Below are 22,609 nucleotides of genomic sequence, written 5' to 3' on the forward strand. Positions count from 1 at the left end.
CCTGTGCCATTTGGTTTTAGACTACCCTCCCCTTGACAAAAGACCTTGACCCTTCATCTTATCTATACTCCTCATGAAGGTACTCAGGTACAGATGATTGAGGACTACAAGTTCCTAGCCCATTCTGGTACAACCATGTAGAGTGTTCATGCCACAAGAAACTGCAGACAGTTGTGAACGTAGCTTGGCACATCATGGAAAACAGCATCCCTTCCATGGACTCTGCTTCCTGACGTCTTAGGAAAGTAGTCAACAGAGACCTGTCCCACTTCAAACATTTTCTCTTCTCCCTCCACCCCCTCCCCAATCAAAATGCAAAAGCCTGTAAGCACATACCACCAGACACAAGGTCAGCTTTTACCCTGCTGTGAAAATACTATTGAATGATTTTGTATGATTAGGTGGTTTCTTAACCTCACAACTTACCTCATAGGATCTTATTGTCTTCCTGCATTGGGCTTGAGGACAGCTTCTATCCCACTGCTAGAAGTCTATTGAACCAATCCCTTGTACAATGAGATAGACTTGTGACCTTTCACTCTACCTTATTATGGCCTCACACATATTGCCTACCTGCACCACACTTTATCTGCAGCTGTAACACTTTATTCTGCACTCTATTATTATTTCTCCCTTGCACAACCTCAATGCACTGTTGAAGCAATATGATAATTTTTCACTGTACATTGACAATAATAGACTAATTTACTTTATGTATCTCAAAGAAGTCACCTCTTAGTCTCTAGGGACTTGTTTCCTATAACTCAAGCACTCTCGTCCCAGCAGCAGCTTCATTAATCTTTTCAGCACCTTTTCCAGCTTCATGACATCCTCTCTATTGCTTCAAAACCAGAAGTGCACACAGATGGAAGTGGAATCACAGGTATTGAGCTAAAGTGAAAAGCTTGTCCTCTATACTGTTCATTCAGATCAGACTATTGCTCAGTACCTTGAGGTAGAACAAGGCAAAACAATGCAAGTGCAGAATAAAATGTAACAATGGTGCAGGTAGACAATAAGGCGCAAGGTCATAATGAGGTAGATTGTGTGGCCAAGAGTCCAACTTCTTCAAGTGCCAAATGCAGTCTCACAAATGTACAGTTATAACACAATGTCCCAACTGCCATACTCAGTGCCCTGACTGATGAAGGAAAGCTTGCCCAGTGCCCTTTTCAACAGCCTGTCTACATGTGTTACTACTTTCAGAGAACTGTTTACCTGTACCCCTAGGTACCTGTGTTCTACAACAATATCCAGGGCCCTAACATTCACTGTGTAAATCCTGTTCTGATTTAACTTACCAAAATGCAACACTTTGCATTTGTCTGAGTTGAATTACTCCTGCTATTCCTTGGCTCATTTCCCTAGTTGATCTGGATCCTATTATAATCTTAGTAGCCATTTTGGTGACATCCACACACAGATTAACAATGACATTTCATTCAGTTATTATAGATGGTGATTAACAGGAGATCTAGCACTGATCCCTGTGGCACACCACTGCCTCCAACCTCAAAAACAGCCCTCCACTACCGCCCTCTGCCATAGTACAGCACAGTACATGCTCTTTGGCCCACAGTAAATTGGCTTTGTGGGCTTTTTTCACAAAGCCAATTCTGCATCAAGTTGGCTTGCACACCCTGAATCTCACGTGATCTCACCATCTAGACCAGACTTCCACGGGGACCTCATCAAAGGCCTAGCTAAACTCCATCAGACATATCCATTGTCTTTACCTCAAAAACCAGAATTAAACTTGTGACACATTCTCTCCCACACACAAAGCCAAGCCTTCTACCCCAAATCAGTCCTGGTCTTTCTAAATTCTAGTAGATCCTGTCCCTCAGAATCCCCTTTCTCACCACTGATGTCAGTCTCACTGGTCTGTGTGTATCTCCCTGGCTGGCCCCTGCATCCCTAATGGCAAAACATTATCTTCCCTCCGGTCTTCCAGTCTGGTACAAATGGGTTAACAACAAAACAAATACCTATCTCCGTCACAGCTGCGGTCGTTTCTTCCCTGTCTTCCTAAAACAATAATTTTAATGAAAATATTTAATGACAAATAACACTGTAAAAATGCAACTTCTATGATTTTGCAATTTGATAATCTATGATTCATAGGGGAAAACACATCAAAAGATAAATAAATGCCCTTGACAGATTAGCCATTATTCAATGGAAATTAACTGACATTGACAATCTGCCTGCAATCAATGATTAAATATGTGTTTATATTGCTACATGCTTTTGGCAATACAGGAAATCTTTAAGAAAGTACGTAATTTAATCTCTGGCATTTTCAGTCAAGCACCCAATTATAGGTGAACATGAGTTCTATAATGTTTAAATGCAATGTTTAATCTGGAGATGTGTGAGGACATAAAGTTATAAAGCAAAGAAGTTGATCCTTTGGCCCATCTAGTCCATCCTGAAGTATTATTCTGCCTACTCCCATCGACCTGCACTTGGAGTATGTCCCTCCCATCCATGTACTTACCCAAAATGGTCTTAAATATTGAAATCAAACCCACATCCACCACGTCCGTTGGCAGCTTGTTCCACACCCTCACCACCCTCTGAGAGAAAAGATTCTCCCACAGGTTTACAACTGGCTGGTTTCTTAAGATCACTGGGGGATCTATAGAGAGACTTTACGACCATTTGAGAGCTCCTGGAAAGTTGCAACACAATTACGTCACAAATCTAAAAAATTCTGCAGATGCTGGAAATCCAAAGCAACACACACAAAATGCTGGAGGAACTCGGCAGGTCAGGCAGAATCTATAGAAATGAATAAACAGTTGACATTTTAGGGTAAAACCCTTCTTCAAGACTGGAAAGGAAGGGGGAAGACGACAGAATAAAAAGGTGGGGGAAAGGGGTAAGAAGGATAGCTAAAAAGCGATAGGTGAAGCCAGACGGGTAGGAATGTTAAAGGGCTGGACAGGAAGGAATCTGATGGGAGAGGATGTGGGACCATAGGAGAAAGGGAATGAGGAGAGGACTCAGGGGGAGGTGAGAGCCAGGTGAGAAGAGGCAAGGGGACAGAGTGGGGAATAGAAGACAGAAAGGGGAGGGAAATGTGTTATTATATGGAAGTAGAAATCAATATTCATGCCATTAAGTTGAAGGTTACCCAGAAGGAGTATAAGGTGTTGTTCCTCCACTTGGCACAGCACAAGAGGAAACCATGGACCAACCTGTTGGAGTGCAAATAGGAATTGGCATTTAAATGTTTGGTCACTGGGAAGTTCCCCTTTCGGTGGATGAAGCGGAGGTGTTTGACTTAGTGGTCCTCCAACATCATAATTGTTTTCGTTGGTCAGGGAGTTGAATATACAGTCAGGAAGTCATGGATGCAGCTGGTTAAAACTTTGGTTCAGCTACACTTGGAGCATTGTGTACAGTTCCGGTTACTCCATTACAGTAAGAATGTGGAGGCTTTGGAGAGGGTGCACAAGAGGTTGAACAGGATGCTGCCTGGATTAGATGGTATGAGATACAAGGAGAGGATGGACAAACTTTGATTGTTTTCTCTGGAGTGATGGAGCTGATGGGAGACCTGACAGAAGGTTATGAAATGATGAGAAGTGGAGATAGGGTAGACAGCCAATTTTAAGGCATGTCTGGTGGAGGGGAGGTGGTGGAATTAAAGTGCCATTTTTTTTAAAGCACAAATATGGAGGGAGTCTGGGATGCAGTGCCAGGGGAAGTGTTGGGAGCAGATATGAAAACAAAGTTTAAGAGCCATTTGGACAGACATGAACAGCAGGAAATGGAGGAGGAGAAATGGGATTAGTTAAAATTGGTATAATGTTCAGTGCAGATATGGTGGGCCAAAGGGCCTGTTCCCACACTGTACTGTTCCATGTTCAAATTTATTTATAATAAAGTTATACTTTTTCATCTTAAGAACCCAGTTATTATCTGATGAATCTATGATCCATATGCACTTGGCCGACACGTTACCCTGACCCGCAACAATGTGATTGTCACGTGGTGATTCACCACTACTTTACTGAGGACAATTAGAGATGAGTACTAAAAGCAGGCACACTGTTTTCACTTGATAAATAGCAATAGTATCCATTTATCTTGTTGTGTAAAAACAAGTAAAGCAAATCAAAGTATTTAACATCTTATTTTTCTAAACCAACAAAACCTGAGTGAAAGGGGCTACTGATTCACTATTTCACCAAATTAAAGCAGACACACAGTCTTAAATTTGGTATGACAGTTCAAAACAAGGCAAAAATCACTGCAGTAATATGCCTCATATTAGGATGTAATCACTTCTAACTTTATTAAGCTCTAACCTTCTTGTAGATTTTGGAGATGGTTCTGCTTTAACTTCATCTGGATGATAAAACATGAAGGAACAAATAAATTATTGACCAGAAGTTCTCTAAATATGCTGGCAACTCCAAAGAACTGTTAGCTTTTATTCCCACATTGCAGTTATTAAGTGCTGGACTCCTATGAAAGTGTATATTCATGTGGAAAATGCAACTTCACTGATAAACACACCCAAGGTGCTGGAGAAACTCAGCAGGTCAGGCAGCATTTATGGAGGGAAATGAACAGTCAACGTTTCAGGCAAAGACCCTTCTGTCATTTCATTGACCAGTGTTCAGCTGCTTATGGAGTATTATCCAGATGCCAATATCCTGCCATTAGTTATTAGCTGTTCCAGTAATTTTGTCTCCTGAACTTGCAACTGATTAGACCTGGTACTAAATCAACAGATTAGATGAGAGGACACAGGTTTGAGTGAGAAAAAGGAAATTTAACACAAACCTGAAGGGCACTGTTTATTTATTTATGTACTTTTTTTTTTAAACACAGACTGTGGTGGGTGGTGAAATGAATAGCTAGAGCAAATGGCTGAGAGAGGAACAATAACAACATTTAAAAGGCAACACACAAAACTTGCTGGAGCAACTCAGCAGGTCAGGCTGCATCTATGGAAATGAATAAACAGTTAACATTTCAGACTGAGACCCTTCATCAGGATGGGAAAGAAAGGGGGAAGAAGCCTGAATAAGAAGGTAGGTGAAGGGGAAGGAAGTCAAGATAGAACATCATAGGTAAGGCCTGGAGGGTGGATGATGTAAGAGGCTAGGAGGTGGTAGGTAGAAAATGTAAAGGACTGGAGAAGTAGGAATCTGATAGCAGTTGGAGAAAGGGGAGGAGAAGTAGCACCAAGTGGAGGTGATATCCAGAGGTGAGAGGAGCCAGAATGGGGACTTGAAGAAGAGGGAGGGGGGAAATTACCAGACATTGGAGACAATTATGTTTATGCCATTGGGTTGGCGGCTACTAAGAGAGAATATGAAGTGTTGTTCCTCCAACCTGAGAGTGGTCTCATCATGGCAGTTGAGGAAGCCATGGATTGACATGTTGGAATTAAATTGATTGGCCATTGGGAAATCCTGCTTTTTATGGATGGAGTGAAGGTGCTTGACAAAGCTTTTCCCTTGTCTAAGTCGGGTCTCACCAATGTAGAGGAGGCCACATCATCCTATAAAAGGCACTTGGATAAATACATGGACAGAAGGGTTTTATAGGATATAGGTCAAATATGGGTAATTAGGACCAGCTTGGATGGGCAACTTTGTTGACATGGCCAATTAGAACAAAGGGCCTGTTTCCATGTTGTATGACTCCATGGGTTGATTACATATATTTAAAATGGAGATTAATAGGTTCTTGATTAGTTAGCATGTCAAAGGCTAATCATTAATATTTTTGGGATGTGTTATTGATGAGATTTTAATATAATATGAGGTAATGAAGTGGGAACGTTGCTGGGAACACAAGAATAACCAGTAACCCAAAGCCAACATCTAAATCAGATGTAACATTTACAAATATTGCCTCACACACTGGTTCTTCCTCTATTTTCATTTCTTGTTCTTTTAAATTTAGGACAGCTTATAGACCATGCTACAAGTGTTACAAGATGCGATATAAAAAAAATTAAAGACTGCAATTTGCATGACCATCTGCTGAAATTATTTTTGGCCTCAGGTTGTTTGTATATTTTTTGCTCATTTTCTGCCCTAAGTAAGCATCAGGATTTCTTGCTTTTTGTAAACAGTGAATGCTTTAAGATCTTGGATTAACCACAACAGAATACAACTAAAAAAAGAACTGTTGGAATATGTTACATATACGTGGATAAATTAATAAATAAATTCTGCTTTTTTTCTTCTTGTATAAAATGTTAAATTGCCCTTTTACATGAATATAAAACATTCTGTATCACTTACCAAAGAACAGCGAGATTCTTCAGAGTCCTGGTTCTCATTAATTCTTCAATTAAGTTCACTGAAACAGTTAATCTGGTTGTGCATTTCCCTGATGTTTGACAGTAGGGCCTCACTGTGTGCACAGCGCTTTCCGTCTCTCCGAGATTACAATGGTAGCTCTGCTCCGTTCAATGCAAAGCACTTTGGAATGAGCAGGTGTCATGAAAATGCTAAATAAATGCAAGAAACTTTCTAGAAATAGAAACATCCCTGTGTTTAATATGTATTATCTACATATCTGTATGCAACCAGTTTCAATATAAAGAATATATTATGGAAAGACCACAAAACCATCTTACTGCTCGTTAATCCATTCACTGTTCAGAAAACGACTGAGTAAATACTTGAAGGAATGAAGGGCAGCAGAATGAAACTGATTTTCATTTTCAAAGACCAGTACAACTTTGATGGACCGAGTGGCCTCAGGCTGTGCTGCCTCAGTCGATGATTAACTGACCAGATTTCTTTCCAGTCTGCTGCAGGCCAGCACAGTGAAGTACAACTTCTGAATGTATGCACAGAGCAACAGCACACAATTAGTAAAATTCAAAGTATAAACACAAGAGATTCTGCAGATACTACAAATCCAGAGTAACATATACAAAATTCTGGAGGAACTTTACAGGTCAGGCAGCACCTACAGAGAGGAAGAAAGAGGGAACATTTTGGGCCAAGACCCTTCATCAAAACTGCAGTATTCTTTTGCTGTCTTTTTACATCACAAGAAAGCACTAAATTTAATAGTTAATCATCATTAAAAAGAGAATTCCAGTACCTTTAATTTCCCACTCAATACTTGACCCTTAACAAGAGCAAAAATTATCACCATTGTCCCTACTTTTTTCAATTATCCCCGGTATCTGTCATCCTCACTCTTACCCATTATCCCTGTTATTCTTTATCCCTAAGCTTTGCTCTGTTTGATGCTTGTGATTGGTGGTAGGTGAGCCCAGAATACATGGATTCGGAGTGAAAATGAAACCTGCCAATTTTACCCAGTCCCAGAGCAACAAAACAGGTCAGGCCTCTTCCAAGATGCACGTGGACACATGTTAAATCAGCTCTTGTGGAGCAACCCATCATTATGTCCTACACAAACTGAAAGAGAGGTATAATTCAGAATGAAGTTCTTGGAATCGCTCACAGTCTTAAGAGAAATGACAATGAAACTGAAGTGGTGGATATCAAAATAAGATGAATAGAAATTGAGAATCAACATATTTAATAATCTGTTCTGGATGTTGGTGGACACCTTACCAATTTGAGATGATTAATATTATTGACTTAATTCAATCACACTGACTGATAATTGACATTTTCAGTACACTGATGAACAATAACAAGTTAAATTGATAAACACAAGACATTCTGCAGGTGCTGGAAATCCAGAGCAACATGTTAAAGATGTTGAAGGTACTCAACAGGTCAGGCAGCATACAGAGGAGACTAAACATCAACATTTCAGGCCAACACCCTTTATAAGTTAAATTGATATTATGCACATAACAAATACGAGATGTTACATTTTGGGAAGACAAACCAAGGTATGACTTTCACAGTGAATGGCAGGGTCCCAGGTAGTGTTGTGAAACAGAAGGACCTTGGTATACGAGTACATGGTTCCCTGAAAGAGGTATCACAGGGAAACAGGGTGGTAAAGAGAGTGTTTGGCATGCTGGGCTTCATTAGTCAGGACACAGAGTTTTAAAGTTGGGAGGTTATATTGCAGTTGTACAAGACATTGGTGAGGCCACAGGTGAATTATCCTATTTGGTTTTGGGCACTCTGTGGTGGGAAAGATGACTGGAAAGAGTTAAGAGGAAATTTATGAAGAGTTGCCAAGACTCAAACAACTGAGTTTTGGAGAGATGTTGAGTGTGTTTGGACTTTATTCATTGGAGTTTAGGGGAATAAGGGGTGAATTTATAAAGAGCTTACAGGACTGCTTTGGAATGGTGGACTGGACCGTGTTCAGGGATTATTTTTTGGATCTGAATAAATATGCCATATTTGACACCAAATGAATGGATATATATCCATTCACATATGGATAATGTGAGTATAGCAGAATATACAGGATATAGCCAAACCAGAAGCTGTGAGTGAACCACTAGATCAGCAGTCTACCAAGGGCTAGATCTATGGTATTCAAAACTAGAGATCCAGAGCCCTACAAGGGGGCTGAGATGGAGCAGACTCGATGGACAAAATGGCCTAATTCTACTCCTATATCTTATGGGCTTATAAGAAATCCAGGTACTATCTGTGGAAGGCTATAATGAGAGCAGACAAGTAATTCCATGCAAAGTTAGAGACACAGTCAGATACGTAACAGCAATGGCAAGGTTTGCATGCCATTATTTCCTTTAAGAAGAAACCTAAAGTCATGATTGGCTGTGATGCTTCACTCCCCAATGAGCTAAATGCCTTTTATGCTCAATTTGAAAGGGAGAAGGAAACTACAGCTGAGCGAATATCCACAGGTGATCCTATGATCTTCGTCTCAGAAACTGACATCAGAACATCCTTCAAGAGGGTGAACACTGCAAAGCATCAGGCTCCAAATGTATACCTGGCAGGGTACTGAAATCTTGTGCTGACCAACTTGCTGGAGGACATCTTGAATCTCTCACTGCATCAAAAGGGCATCAATCATAGTGATGCCAAAGAAGGGCATGATGAGATGCCTCAATGACTAGCATCCATATCTACTGTGAAGAAATGTTTTGAGAGGCTGGTCATGGCTATAATCATTTCCAACCTGAGCAACGACGTGGGCCTGCTGCAATTTGCTTACTGCCACAAAAGCAAATACAAACTCACTAGTTCTCCACTTCATTTTGGACCATCTGGACAATAGCAGTATCTATATCAGGGTGCTATGTATTAATTACAGCTCAATATTTAACACCATCATTCCCTCTACCCAGCATTTTGTTAGCAATTTTGCAGTGACTGGAGAACCAAACTAAGGACCTGAGGGCAAGATTGCTGTATCGGAGGGAAATGAGAGATTGTTATGTTCAATGTGAATTCAAGAAATGCTTACTCCCAGATATGATGATCAGATGCAATGCTTCTTGATTCACAGGATGGGACAAACTGCTAATTCAGAAAAGGCAAAAGATGAAAGTGTGTTTCATGATAAATTGTCTGTGGTGTTCCAATGCGGCAGCTTTCTCAAACTTGTGTTCCCCTGACTTTGACCACCTAATAGTCAAATGTCATCCATTCTATTTAACTAGAGAGTTCTACTCCACAATCCTCACCACAGATTATAGACTATCAGTGGCTGGCTATAATCAAGCACTTGAGATACTGCATGATGTCATCTCCAAGAAACAGTCCATCCTGACATTTCAAATCATAGTCAGGGACTTCAAACAGTCCTGTTTGAAGAAAACCTGCACAATTACCATCAGCATATAACCTGTAAGACCAGAGCTCCCAACACACTAGTCCACTGCTATACTAAACTAAAGAATGCCTACTGTTCCATGCCCAGACCGCATTTCAGCAATTCTGATCACTTGAGTATTCTTCTACCTGCATAAAGGCAGAGGGTAAAAAGCAAAGTTCCAGAGATTAGGGCAACAAAGAGGTGGTCATGGGAGGCAGAGGAATGGCTATAGGATTGCTGAGAGTTTGTGGACTGGGTTGTGTTTGTTGACTTATCTGTAGATCTGAATGAAGTCACGATGGTTGTCAAGGACTTTATTAAAGCAGCAGTAGACAAGTTCACACTAATTCATTCAAAGTCTTCCCCAACCTGAAGCCCTGGATGAACCATCCACAATCAGCTGAGGGCCAGATCAGAGGCATTCACGTCTGGCAACTAATAAAATTACCAAAGGTTCAAGTACAATCTTCAGAAAGCTATCTCATGGGGGATGTTGTAATTTTGTACTAAAATTGAATCAACCAAGGATGCTTGACTGTTGTGACAGAGCTTGAATGCCATCACCTTTTATAATGTAAAATCCAAATGACATAGGTGAAAATAGGGCTTTGCTTCCAGATGAGTTCAATGCCTCTATGCTCGCTTTGATTGACCGAACATGGAGGAACCATCACAAACTTCCACAGCCCCCAACAATCCCATGATTTCAGTTTCTGAGGCTGATGTGAGATCAGCTTCTGGAGGGTGAACACACAAAAAGCATTCAGCCCCGACAGGGTACCTGGCCAAGTACTAAAGACCTGTGCTGATCAACAGGCAGGAGAGTTATCTGAGATCTTTAACCTCTTGACTTTGCAGTCTGAGGTACTCACTTGCTTCAAGAAGACTTCACTTAGACTGGTGCCTCAGAAGAACATGGTAACTTGCCTCAATGATTATCGTCCAGTCGTACTTACATCCACAGTGATGAAATGTTTTGAGATGTTCTTGATGAAAAGTATCAACTCCTGCCTGAGAAGCAACTTGGATCTGCTCCAATTTGCCTAACAGTGCAATAGATCCACAGCAGATGCCATCTCATTGGCTCTTCACTCAACCCTGGAACACCTGGACAACAAAGATGTCTACATCAAGATGCTCCTTATTGACTACAGCTCAGCATTCAATATCATCATTCCTTCAACACTAATCAATAAGCTTCAAGACCTTGGCCACAATATCTCATTGTGCAATTGGAACCTTGATTTCAGCACCTACAGACCCCAGTCAGTTTAGATTGGCAACAATCTCTCTTCCACAATTTCCATCAGCATAGGTGATGGAAGGCTATGTGCTTAGCCCTCTGCTCTGCTCGCTTTACACTTAAGAATATGTGGCTAGGCACAGCTCAAATACCATATTCAAGTTTGCTGATGACACCACTGTTGTAGACCGAATCAAAGGTGGTGACGAATCACATATAGGAGGGAGATTGAAAATCTGACTGAGTGGAGCCACAGTAACAACCTCTTCCTCAATGTCAGCAAGACAAAGGAGCTGATTATTGACTTCAGGAGGAGGAAACCAGAGGAACATGAACCAATCCTCATCAGAGAATAGAGGTGGAGAGTATCATCATTTTTAAATTCCTTGCTGTCATCATTTTGGAGGACCTGTTCTGGGCTCAGCACATTATGGAGAGAACACAGAAATGCCTTACGAGCTTGGGAAGATTCAATATGACATCTAAAACTTTGACAAATGTCTATAGACATGTGGTGGACAACATGTTGACTGTTTGCATCACAGCATATTGTAGAAACACCAATGACCTTGAATGAAAAATCTTACAAAAAGTAGTGAATACAGCACAGTCCATCATTGGTAAGGCACATTTACACATGAACATCTGCACAAAGCATTATCGAAGGAAAGCAGTATCCATCATCAGGGAAACCACCACCCAAGTCATGCTCCCTTCTTGTTGCTGCCATCACGAAGAAGGTACGAGAGCCTCAGGACTCTCATCATCAGGTTCAGGAACAGTTATTACCCTTAACCATCAGGCTTTTGAACTGGAGGGGATAACCATTCAATTTCACTTGCCCTATCATTGAAGTGTTTCCACAGTCTATGGGCTCACTTTCAAGGACTCTTCATCCCATGCTCTCAATATTTTTTGCTTATTTATTATTATTTCTTTCTTTTTGAATTTGCACAGTTTGTTGTCTTTTGCACACTGGTTGACTGCTCAAGTTTGTGGGGTCTTTCATTGATTCTATCATGACTGTTATTCTATTAGGGATTTATTGAGTATGCATTCAAGAGTATATCTTCAAGTTGTATATGGTGACATGCATGTACTTTGCTAATAAATTTATTTTGAACTTTGAAATTATCAACACAGACGCACCTTAAGGATGCTTGCATACCCCACTGCTCCACACTTGACACACTGATGAATGCGTTGCTAGGCACAGCTTGAACACTATCTATAAATTCGCCAATGACACAAATCTTATTGGCAGAATTTCAAATGGCAATGAAAGGTGTACAGGAGCAAGATAGATCAACTGGTTGGGTGGTGTCATGACAACAACCATATGCTCACTGTTAGCAAGACCAAGGAATTGACTGTGGGCTTTAGGAAGGGTAAGTTGGGAGAACACAGAGCAATCCTCATTGGTGAAAGCGGGGGGTGGGGGGGGGGGGGCGTCAGTGGAGAAAAGGGTGAGCAACTTCAAGTTCCTAGGTGCGAACATCTCAGAGGATCTATCCAGGGCCCAACATACTGATATAATAACAAAGAAGGCAGGCCAATGTCTGTACTCCATTAAGAAGTTGAGAGGATTTGGTATGCCACCAATGGCTGCCCAAATTTGCACAGATGTACCATGGAGAGCACTCTGACTAGTTGCGTTACTGTTGGTATGGAGTTTCTAATGTGGAGGATCAAAATAAGGTGCAGAAGTTTGTAAACTCAGCCAGCTCCATCACAAGCACTGGCCTCCCCAGCATCGAGGGCACCTTCAAAAGGTAATGTCACAAGAAGGTGATATCAACCATTGAGGCCTCTTACTATCTGGGACATGACCACTTCTCATTACTATCATCAGGGTTGAGGACAGGAGCCTGAAGTCCCACATTCAATGTTCAGAAAACAACCTCTCCCCCTCTGCCATCAGATTACTGAATGGTCCACGAACAATACCTTGCTACTTCTCTTTTGCACTCTTTATTTTATTGTAACTTATCATATTTTGTTATGCCTACGTGCAAGTGCTGCACAAACCAAAAAACTTTACAATGAATGTCTGTGACAATAAGCTGGATTCTGGTCGAACTAGCTGAGTGAGTTACAACTTTCTGTAGCTTTTTCCTGATTCTGTGCAGTAGCCCCTCCATACCAGACAGTGATACAACCAGTTAGAATGCGCATCTTTTGAAATTTCTGAGTGACTTTGGTCTAACAAAATACAGCTGGTGTCGTGCCTTCATTGTAATTGCCTCAATATGTTGGGCCCAGCATAGACCTTCACAGATATTCACACCCAGGAACTTAAAACTGCTTACCCTTTCCTCTGCACATCCCCTGATGAGGACTGGTTTGTGTTCCCTTGCCCTCTCCTTCCTGAAGTCCATAATCAACTCCTTGGTCTTACTGACATTGAGTACAATGTTATTGTTGTGACACCACTCAACCAGCTGATCTATCATGCTTCTGTTCATCTCCTTGTCATCTTCTGAAATTCAGCCAACAATAGCTGTGTCAACAAGAATTTGTATAACAGGCAGCCTTCTAGATATTTTTAGCCACATTTCTGAAACTGTTTTCTTTGCCTTCGTACTTTTAGATTGCCATAAATCAGGGGTGCCCCAATAGGGAGAATCATTCCATTTGTAACTGAGTTTCCTCCTAATTTAAGGCTATATTTAAGAACCAACAAGCAAGTGACAATCAATGCCAAATCACTGGACTGACAACTGACCACCATCTCTCATTCCGGTCAGTATATTGAATCCTCTAATTCCATATTACAGAAGGATGTAAACAAGGAGAGTGACAACTGTACATACTAGTTCTGTTCAGCAAATGCCTTCAGGAATTACATACACTACTCCATGTTAATCAGACTTGGAGAGCAGGGTTACAAATTTAACCATTTAGGAATGTCAAGAGCAAGATCTGGAAAGTCCAACATCTTGATCTATATACTGTACTTAGCATCAATATTTTCTATTTTATTTTTGTCCACTTGATCCTCAAACCTTATTCATTACAGGTTGATCCAGCAAGTAACTGAAGTGCACTCACAGGGGAACTTTCAGGTAAAGTCCTTTCTATGTGCTGTATCACCTCAGGCATTGGGTGAAGTTCAAAGTAAAATTTATTATCAGAGTACGTACATATCACCGCGTACAACACTGAAATTCATTTTTTGTGGCATACTGAGCAAATCTATAGAACAGTAACTGTAATCTGTAAACATCAGGAACTATAAACTGTAAACAAACTGTGCAAATGTGGATATAAATAAGTAGCAATAAATAAGGAGCCTGAAATAACAATATAACGGAGTCCTTAAATGAGTGTAGCTATCCCCTTTTGTTTAACAGCCTGATGGTCGAGGGGTAGTAACTGATCTTGAATCTGTATGCAGTACTTCTGATGCGGCCTAACTAGAGTTTTATTAAGTTGCAACATAACCTTCTGATTTTTGAACTCAATGACTAATAAAAGCAACCATTCCATAACCACCTTACTGACTTCTGTAGCCACTTTGAAGGTGCTATGAGCTTGGATCCCAACATCTCTCTGCTCAACAACACTATTATGAACCTTGCCCTTAAGTGTTCTGTCTCCTTGAATTAACCCTACCAAGGTGCACCACTTCACATTTATCTGTGTTAAAATCTATCTGTCATTTCTCAGTCCATGTCTGAAACTGGTTTATATCATGCTGTATTTTTTGGCAGTCTTCTACACTATAGGAAACATCTTCTCCCCTTCCTCTCTCTCTAGGCCTTTCAATATTTGATAGGTTTCAATGAGATTTCACCCCTCCCTCCATTCTTCTAAACTCCAACAAATAATGACACTGAACTATCAAATGTTCCTTATAAATTATAACTCTTTCAATCCGAGAAGCATTCTCATCAACCTCCTCTGAACCTCTCCAATGCCAGCACATCTTTTCTTAGATAAGGGGTCCTAAACTGATCCAATACTCCAAGAGTGATCTGACCAATGTATCATAAATCGTCAGCATTGTATTCTTGTTCTTCTACGCTAATCCTCTCAAAATGAATGCTAACATTGCATTTGCCTTCTCCTATCAGAGACTCAACCTGCAAGTTCACCTTTAGGGAATCCCGCACAAAGATTCCCAAGTCCATTTGCACCTCTGTTTTTTTGTAATTTGTCCTTGTTTAGAAAATAGTCTACACCTTTATTCCTTCTACCAAAGTGCATTGTCTATAAACTTCTCTACACTATATTCCAATTGCCCAATCTCCTAATCTGTCTAAATCCTTCTAAAGACTCCCTGCTTCCTCAGAACTACCATCACCTCTACGTATCTTTGTATTGTCCACAAAGCCTTCAATTCCACCATCAGATTTGTTGATATATAACATGAAAAGAAGTGATCCCAATACTGACAGTGAAGACTAGCGCAGAACACTAATTAATTTTGTCTATCATTTCTTTGTCCTCCATTACTACCTCTCCAGTGTCATTTTCCAGCAATCTGATGTAACGATTTCCAGCAATTTTCCACCCTCACCTCTTTTACTCTTTAGATATTTGAAAAACTTTTGGTATCCTCTTTTAGATTCCATATTTAGCTATTCAACAGTGTAGATGGTATATGGAACAAAAAGTCTCACTGTATCCCAGTACATGTAACAATAATAAACAAGGAACAATAATTCAGTATGTGTAACAAGTTCTGGACAATGGACACGAACTACCAAAAACCACAGTCACATTGTAATAATGAGAAACATAAAAATATACACATTTTTGTAAAAGCAATAACTATATTTAGCTGCAGGACATAGATCCTTCTGATTAATAGCCAACAAACACAAAGGAGCCTTACACTACGTTGAAACATAAGTCTAACAATAATTTTATTAACTCCAAGTCTTCAAATTCAAACAGAATAATAAAAATGCACCTTACTAAAGCTTTCAAGCTGTAGTTGTGTTTCCACAGCCAGGTTAGCGCATATCAGGATGTAAATAATGCCATGCTCTAGACAAATAAGAGGCATGAGTCATGGAACCATTGCTTGTGTGAAGTGAAAATGAAAAAATGTTAAAGGTCTGTGATTATTTTAAACCTGGCAGCTTTGATAGAACCTTGACACAAGTTCTTAACTCATTCACTACAAGGCACTCAACAGCTGAAAAAAAGATTTAATTAATTATTTAATTTATGTGCTCAAGGTTCAAAGGTGAATTGGAATCTACTGGAAGCAATTTCTCCTGTTAGAATTGGCTGCAACCGTGGAATATTAGTATCCACAGTCATAATCCCACAAAGTGCAGCCCATTGAGGCAATTCTCAGAAGTCTCTTCCCACTGTTGAGCTGGTAACTAACAGCCAGTAGAAATGAGAGCAGTTTAGCACAGTGTTCTGAGTGACAGGGGACTGAGATTCCAACAAAGTCCAATAGGTTTGAAATTAGCACTACTGGCTCAATGAGAAGCAAGCACAAGGTACATCCAGATCTGATCTTTGAAGCAGATTCATCTCTGTATATTTCTAAATAATGCAGCCTGAACAACATAAAGTAAAATTGAAGAAGTGAAGAGACGAGGAATAGAGCATCCAGCATCAACACACAGAAACACACACCTCTACCTACACGCACATGCTAATGCAAATACCTTTACTTACACACACACGCCCCTACTCACACGTACACACCAGTATATGCACACCATCATACACACACCGCTAAACACATACACACCAGCAAATAAACACCAACACACATACACCCTTACTCACACGCACACACAGAAAATACACACCAACACACATACACCCTTACTCACATGCACACACAGAAAATACTCACCAACACACATACACCCTTACTCACACGCACACACAGAAAATACTCACCAACACACATACACCCTTACTCACACGCACACACATAAAATGCACAGCAACACACATATACACCTTCTCACATATACATACCATCAAATGCACAGCAACACATATATACACTTACAAACACAGCAAATGCACACCAATAAATGCACACCAACACACATACACACTTACTCATGCACACACCAGCAAATGCACACCAACACATACACACACCTACTCACTCACATATGCCAACATATACCATCCAAGTGAATCATTCATATACCAGTGCATATATCAGTGACAATAAACCGGATTCTAATTATAACATACGTGGAAGGATGAAGATCAAATGCTGGCAAATAGGACTAGCTTAGACAGGGCATTGTGGTCAGCATGGGTCAGTTGGGCTGGCAGGCCTGTTTCCACCTGTATGACTTTATAAGTGGCCTGCTTTGTACTAGATGATGACTTGTGTGGGTGCTACTGAGGGTGCACCAATATTCCCTCTAAGGTGTGCATGAGTGCGTGCACACACATCTTTTGTTACTGGTGCACAGAAGAATCTAAGCTTCACACAAAAGGTTGTTACCCTCTACCTCACTGGCATGTTAAGTATTTTTCAGGATCATACACAATCATATTTTCTTTTCTGGTTTCTGGTGCTGATGGTGTTGACAACACAGAGTTTGTAATGAGTTGTCTGTAGATTTTAGAACTGGCTTATTTATACTGTTTTTATTGAAGAAATTATTCAATGCACTCATCTTGTTGTCACTGGGCAAAAAAAATTGCACATCACAAGATTTGTGTGCACACTGGTCATTACAAATTAGAGGGAACATTGGGCAACAACCATCCAGGCAAATGGAACATGTCCCAGCGCAACCACAGCAACTGGGAAGTGGATCATCTGTCACAGGATCTCAGGCTTTGGCCTCCTCTTCTGGCCACAGCAATTATGTGGCTGTTTGAGTTCAGTTCTGATCAGTGATAACCACCAGGATGTTAACATTGTTGACAGCAGAGAGAGGTTTAATATAACCATCTAACATCTCTCCAACCAAGTCCACACATTCTCTGTGCTTAAGAAGACAAACTATTCCAGATCTCTTTACTCAGTATGGGTGGCGTGGTAAGATAAGACCATAAGACTTAGAAGCAGAATCAGGCCTTTTGACCCACTGAGTCTGCTCCACCATTCTATCATGGCTAATCTATTATCCCTCTCAACCCCATTATCCTGTCTTCTCCCTGTAACCTTTGATGCCCTGACTAATCAAGAACCAATCAACCGCCACTTTAAATATACACATTGACTTTGCCTCCACAGTCATTTGTGGCAATGAATTCTACAGATTTGCCACTCTCTGGCTAAAGAAATTCCTCCTCATCTCTGTTTTAAATGGACGCCCCTCTATTCTAGACTTCTCTGCTCCTAGACTTCACCACTATAAGAAACATTTTCTCCACATCCACTCTATCAAGGCCTTTCAATATTCAATAGGTTTCAGTGAGATCTCCCCACCCCCCATTCTTCTGAACTCCAGTGAGAAGCTGAGTATGCGTGTTCTGAAGCTAAGATCCAGGTGTACGATGAGTATCAGATTTCAATGTACTTTTCTACCTTTATTTTGTAAGGCAACAGCTGAATATTTGCAGTTCAGCTGGCAGTGCTGGTGTCCAATCAAGCTTGTACATTTTTAGCCATCTGCTAAATTGGACAATGTTCCATGCTTGGACAAGGTAAACCGACTCAGACAGTTTGTGACAACAGGTTTCATGTAATATGGATGAAAGCTGATGTGACAAACTGTCCGATACGCTCACTTTCGGCATGTCCAGGCATGGTACACTGTCCAATTCAACACAATTGGATAGTCTGATCTGCTTACTGTTGGAATGTCCAGGCATGGTACACCGTCTGATCCAGCACAAACTATCTGATCTGCTTACTGTCGGTACGTCCAGGCTTGGAGCATTATCTGATTCAGATGGTTCAAGATGTACAAGCTTGATTTGTGCAGTGAACAAGAAGCAGATAGGTAAACATTGTGTTAAAACGTTAGCACAGTGAACCCAACTTATCCATCCTATCCCCACCTTTAGAAACCTGCTCATTCATTGAGAACCTCAGATTCACTGATCTTCGGATGCATTATCTGAAAAATGCATCAATTATTGAGATTAGGAAGAAAAAATAAATTCTTCACTGTCAACATCTGTGGGATTATTTGACATAAAATATGGCTATGAGCTCATATATATCAAATAAATATCATAGAATCGGGATTTGCTGAAGCTAAGTCAAATTTTATTGAGGCTGATCCAAACAGTGTTTCAAAAACATAAGAAATTCTGCAGATGCTAGAAATCCAGAGCAACATACACAAAATGCCGGAGGAACTCAACAGGCCAGGTAGCATTTATGGAAATAAGCAAGCAGTTGATTTTTCAGGCCAAGACTCTCCATCAGGACAGGAACAATGAGGGGAGAGGCCAAGGAGGAAGACTAGGGGAGGGGAAGGAGGACAATCTAGAGTTTAGTTGACTCCACTGCAGCAAGTCATTGTTAGCTAAACCATTTCAGAATCTGCTCCTCAAATTGTAAAGTGGTGCCAATATGATGTTAATTTTACAGCTAGAAACAAACCATTTTATTGTTGGTGTGGAGACTCATTTCTTTTCCAAGAAACGGAGCTGAAGATGGGCTTTAAACACACAACCTTGTGCTCACACAAGGTCTTCCGACACTGGTTTTGTGAGCGATGGAGATATTTTGGAATCAAGCACCACGAGTCACTCTCTCATCAGTTCCTTGGCCAGCATCACTTCACAGGTGGCTGATCTGGAACCAAATCGGGAACCAATTCCACTTCAACGTAGGGCAAGCACAGGGTAAGGTTGTGTTGACTGTAAAGCTCAACAATTCTAATGAATGATTAACGTGTGTTTCAGGCTCCTGGGCATTCTTTTCAGAAAGACAGGCTGTGCAGACAGTCAAAATGTTAATCATGAGATTAAAATAAAACTAATTGATGTGAAGTCAGCTTTGCAGCTGCTGAAATCAGTTAAACATTCTGCTAAGCAATACTCTGACATGACGTACTGCACAATACAATGCTGTTAAAACAGGCTTCAACATAAGGAGCACTATTTGTGGCATATTGGAATGAATTAACAATGCACTTATATGATTTGTCTGGAGATTACATCAAATGAAAGTGAGCTTCTCAAACAGACTAAGCTTTTCCATGAACCACTTTACCAAAATATTACTTTAAAAAAAAGCAGGCACAAATAGATTCAGTGGAGTGATACAGGGAATGTTTCTCATAAGCGTTTCTGAGCTTGTACAGTGACACAAGACCCCACAGATGCTGGAATCTGCAGCAAAAAAAAAACAAACTGCTGGAGATACTCAGTGGGTCAGGCAGCATCTGTGGAAGCGAATGGACAGTCCACATTTTGGGTCCAGGTCCTTCATCTGGACCAGACCCTGCTCCTGATAAGTGAAGCCCATCAACAAATCGTGAGAGCTTCCTCTTGTAACCTCTTACTCCAAACTCCAGTTCTTTTTCAGTGAAACCTTGCTTAGTACAGCATGGAACAGGCCTGACAGTTGATGATTTTGTGCTGAGCTAGCTAAAGCAAAGACACTGAATTAAACTGAATCCCTTCTGCTTGCACATGGCCCATATCCCCCTCCATTCCTTCCTGTTTCTCTCTAAAACCCTCTTAAGCATCAGTATCAGACCTGCCTCTATCACCACCCTGATTGTCCAGGCAGCCACCACTCTCTGTGTAAAAGAACTTGCCTCACACATCCCCTTTGAACTTTTCATCTCTCAATTTCAGTGCATGCCCTCTATTATTAGACATTTCAAACCTGGGGTAAGAAGATACTGGTTGTTCACCTCATTTATGCCTCTCGATATCCCATAAACTTCCATTAGATTTCTCCTCAGTGTATGGTGCTCCATTCTACACAGGCACACCTCAAGGATGTGTGCTTAGCCCATGCTCTACTTTCTCTAAACTCATGACTGTGTCTAGACACAGGTCAAATGCACCTATAAATTCACCAATGACATCATTGTTATTGGCAGAATCTCAAATGGTGATAAGGAGGTTTTTAGGAATAAAGCAGATTGCCTGGTTGAGTGGTGTTGCATCAGCAGCCTTGCTAAGAGCATGCATGGACTTGATCACCCATCTCCTTGCAATGAAACACAACTGGACAAATGTGCAGAAGGGACTCAGTTCAGGTCCAGTACAAGGAAAGGAAAGAGGAGAAAAAAGATAAGGAATTTCAGTCAGAGGTTACAAAGGGAGAAATTCTCTCAGTGAGGGAGTGAGATAACTTAACGACCGTCAGCACTGAAATGTACACTAGCAGAACAGAGAAAGCATCACACTGTCAATGGCAATGTAAGTGACTTTGGTGGAAGCAAACGTTTCTGCAGCTGGCACCATCCAGGCTGGGCCTGAAGGGGCTTGCAAATGTTAGGTTCGGTTTTGGTCACATTGTTATCAGAAAGATGTCATTTAACTGGAAGGAGCACGAAGAATACTTAACAGAATAATGCTGGGACTCCAGGGTCTGAGTTATGAGCAGTGGCAGGACAGACTTTATCCCTTGAAGCGTGAGATACTAAGGGATGCCTGTATAATGCTGTATAAAAATAAGACTAGCATAAATAAAGGGTTGAGGAACCAAAACTAGAGGGCATAGTTTCAAGGTGAGTGAGGAGAAATTTAGAAAGGACTTAAGGTGCAATATCTTCATGCAGGAGAAACATGGAATGAGCTGCCAGAGAAAATGGCTGAGGCAGGTACATTAACAACATTTGGACAGGTACATGGATCAGAAAGTTTGAGGGATATGGCCAAACAGAGGCAAATGGGATAGTTTAATCCATACCTTAGAGGGCTCGGATAACCAGTGAGCAATCGATGGGCTGAAGAGCCTGTTTCCATTCTGTTTGACTCTATGTCTTAGATACTAACCTCCTGGATGGGGAAGCAAGCTGCAGTATTGCTGCAGGGAGAATTTATTACACAGTAATTCATGTTCCTAGATCAGACTCATATGTTGAGGGATCCAGTCCTCCTACAAAGTAGTTGGCTCTGAAGGTCAGCTTTATCAAATGCGAGTGATACCCAACGCTGGTCTCCTGCTAGTGTTCCAACCATAGAGCAGCACAAAAATGACTGGCTGCTTGGTGAGTTATTGTACTGAGCAGGCAATACAAAGCTGGCAGGTTGCCTACATTGGAATCACCAGGCAAAGGTTAATCACAACTAAGTCAAGTCCATAAATAATTGGTTGTGTTGCTTTTTAAATTAGTTCTTGAGAAGGCAGCAAGAAAAATGAGCCTTCCTGAATGCATATTCCTAAGAGAAGATTGGGCACACTGGCTGAGATTCTGTGGGCACACATCCGATGTTTGCCATTAACTTTCAAATCAGATTTCCAAGAGATTTCAAAATAGCCTAACAAAAGGATCTTACCCAAAGGTAGTGAACAGAGTGCGAAGCTTGCTTTAATATCTGCTTTGCTGAATTCATTGATGTGTGGGTAGCCCACAAGTGGCAAGGAACATTTTTCATTTTCCTACTTCCACATCTTGGAGTACATTGTGTCTGGCCTGAATTTTCTGCCTGTGTAAGTAATTTCAACCTCTGGAGCTTCTGCTAAAATAGATGGTATTGTATATAGTGAGGAAGGTTATCAAAAATTACAGAAAGTTCTTGATCAGTTGAGTAAGTTGTCCAAAGAGTTGAAAAGGGAGCCTAATT

At 40.8% G+C, this 22,609-nt stretch overlaps 1 protein-coding gene across 7 annotated transcripts in view; it reads right to left on the reverse strand.

Annotated features, from left to right (window-relative positions):
* Positions 1–22,609, reverse strand: part of dlgap2a (discs, large (Drosophila) homolog-associated protein 2a) — a 571,596-nt gene that overhangs the window by 320,953 nt on the left and 228,034 nt on the right. The window lies entirely within an intron of this gene.

The sequence above is a fragment of the Hemitrygon akajei genome, chromosome 9, assembly GCF_048418815.1.
Source record: "Hemitrygon akajei chromosome 9, sHemAka1.3, whole genome shotgun sequence".
Lineage (NCBI taxonomy): Eukaryota > Metazoa > Chordata > Chondrichthyes > Myliobatiformes > Dasyatidae > Hemitrygon > Hemitrygon akajei.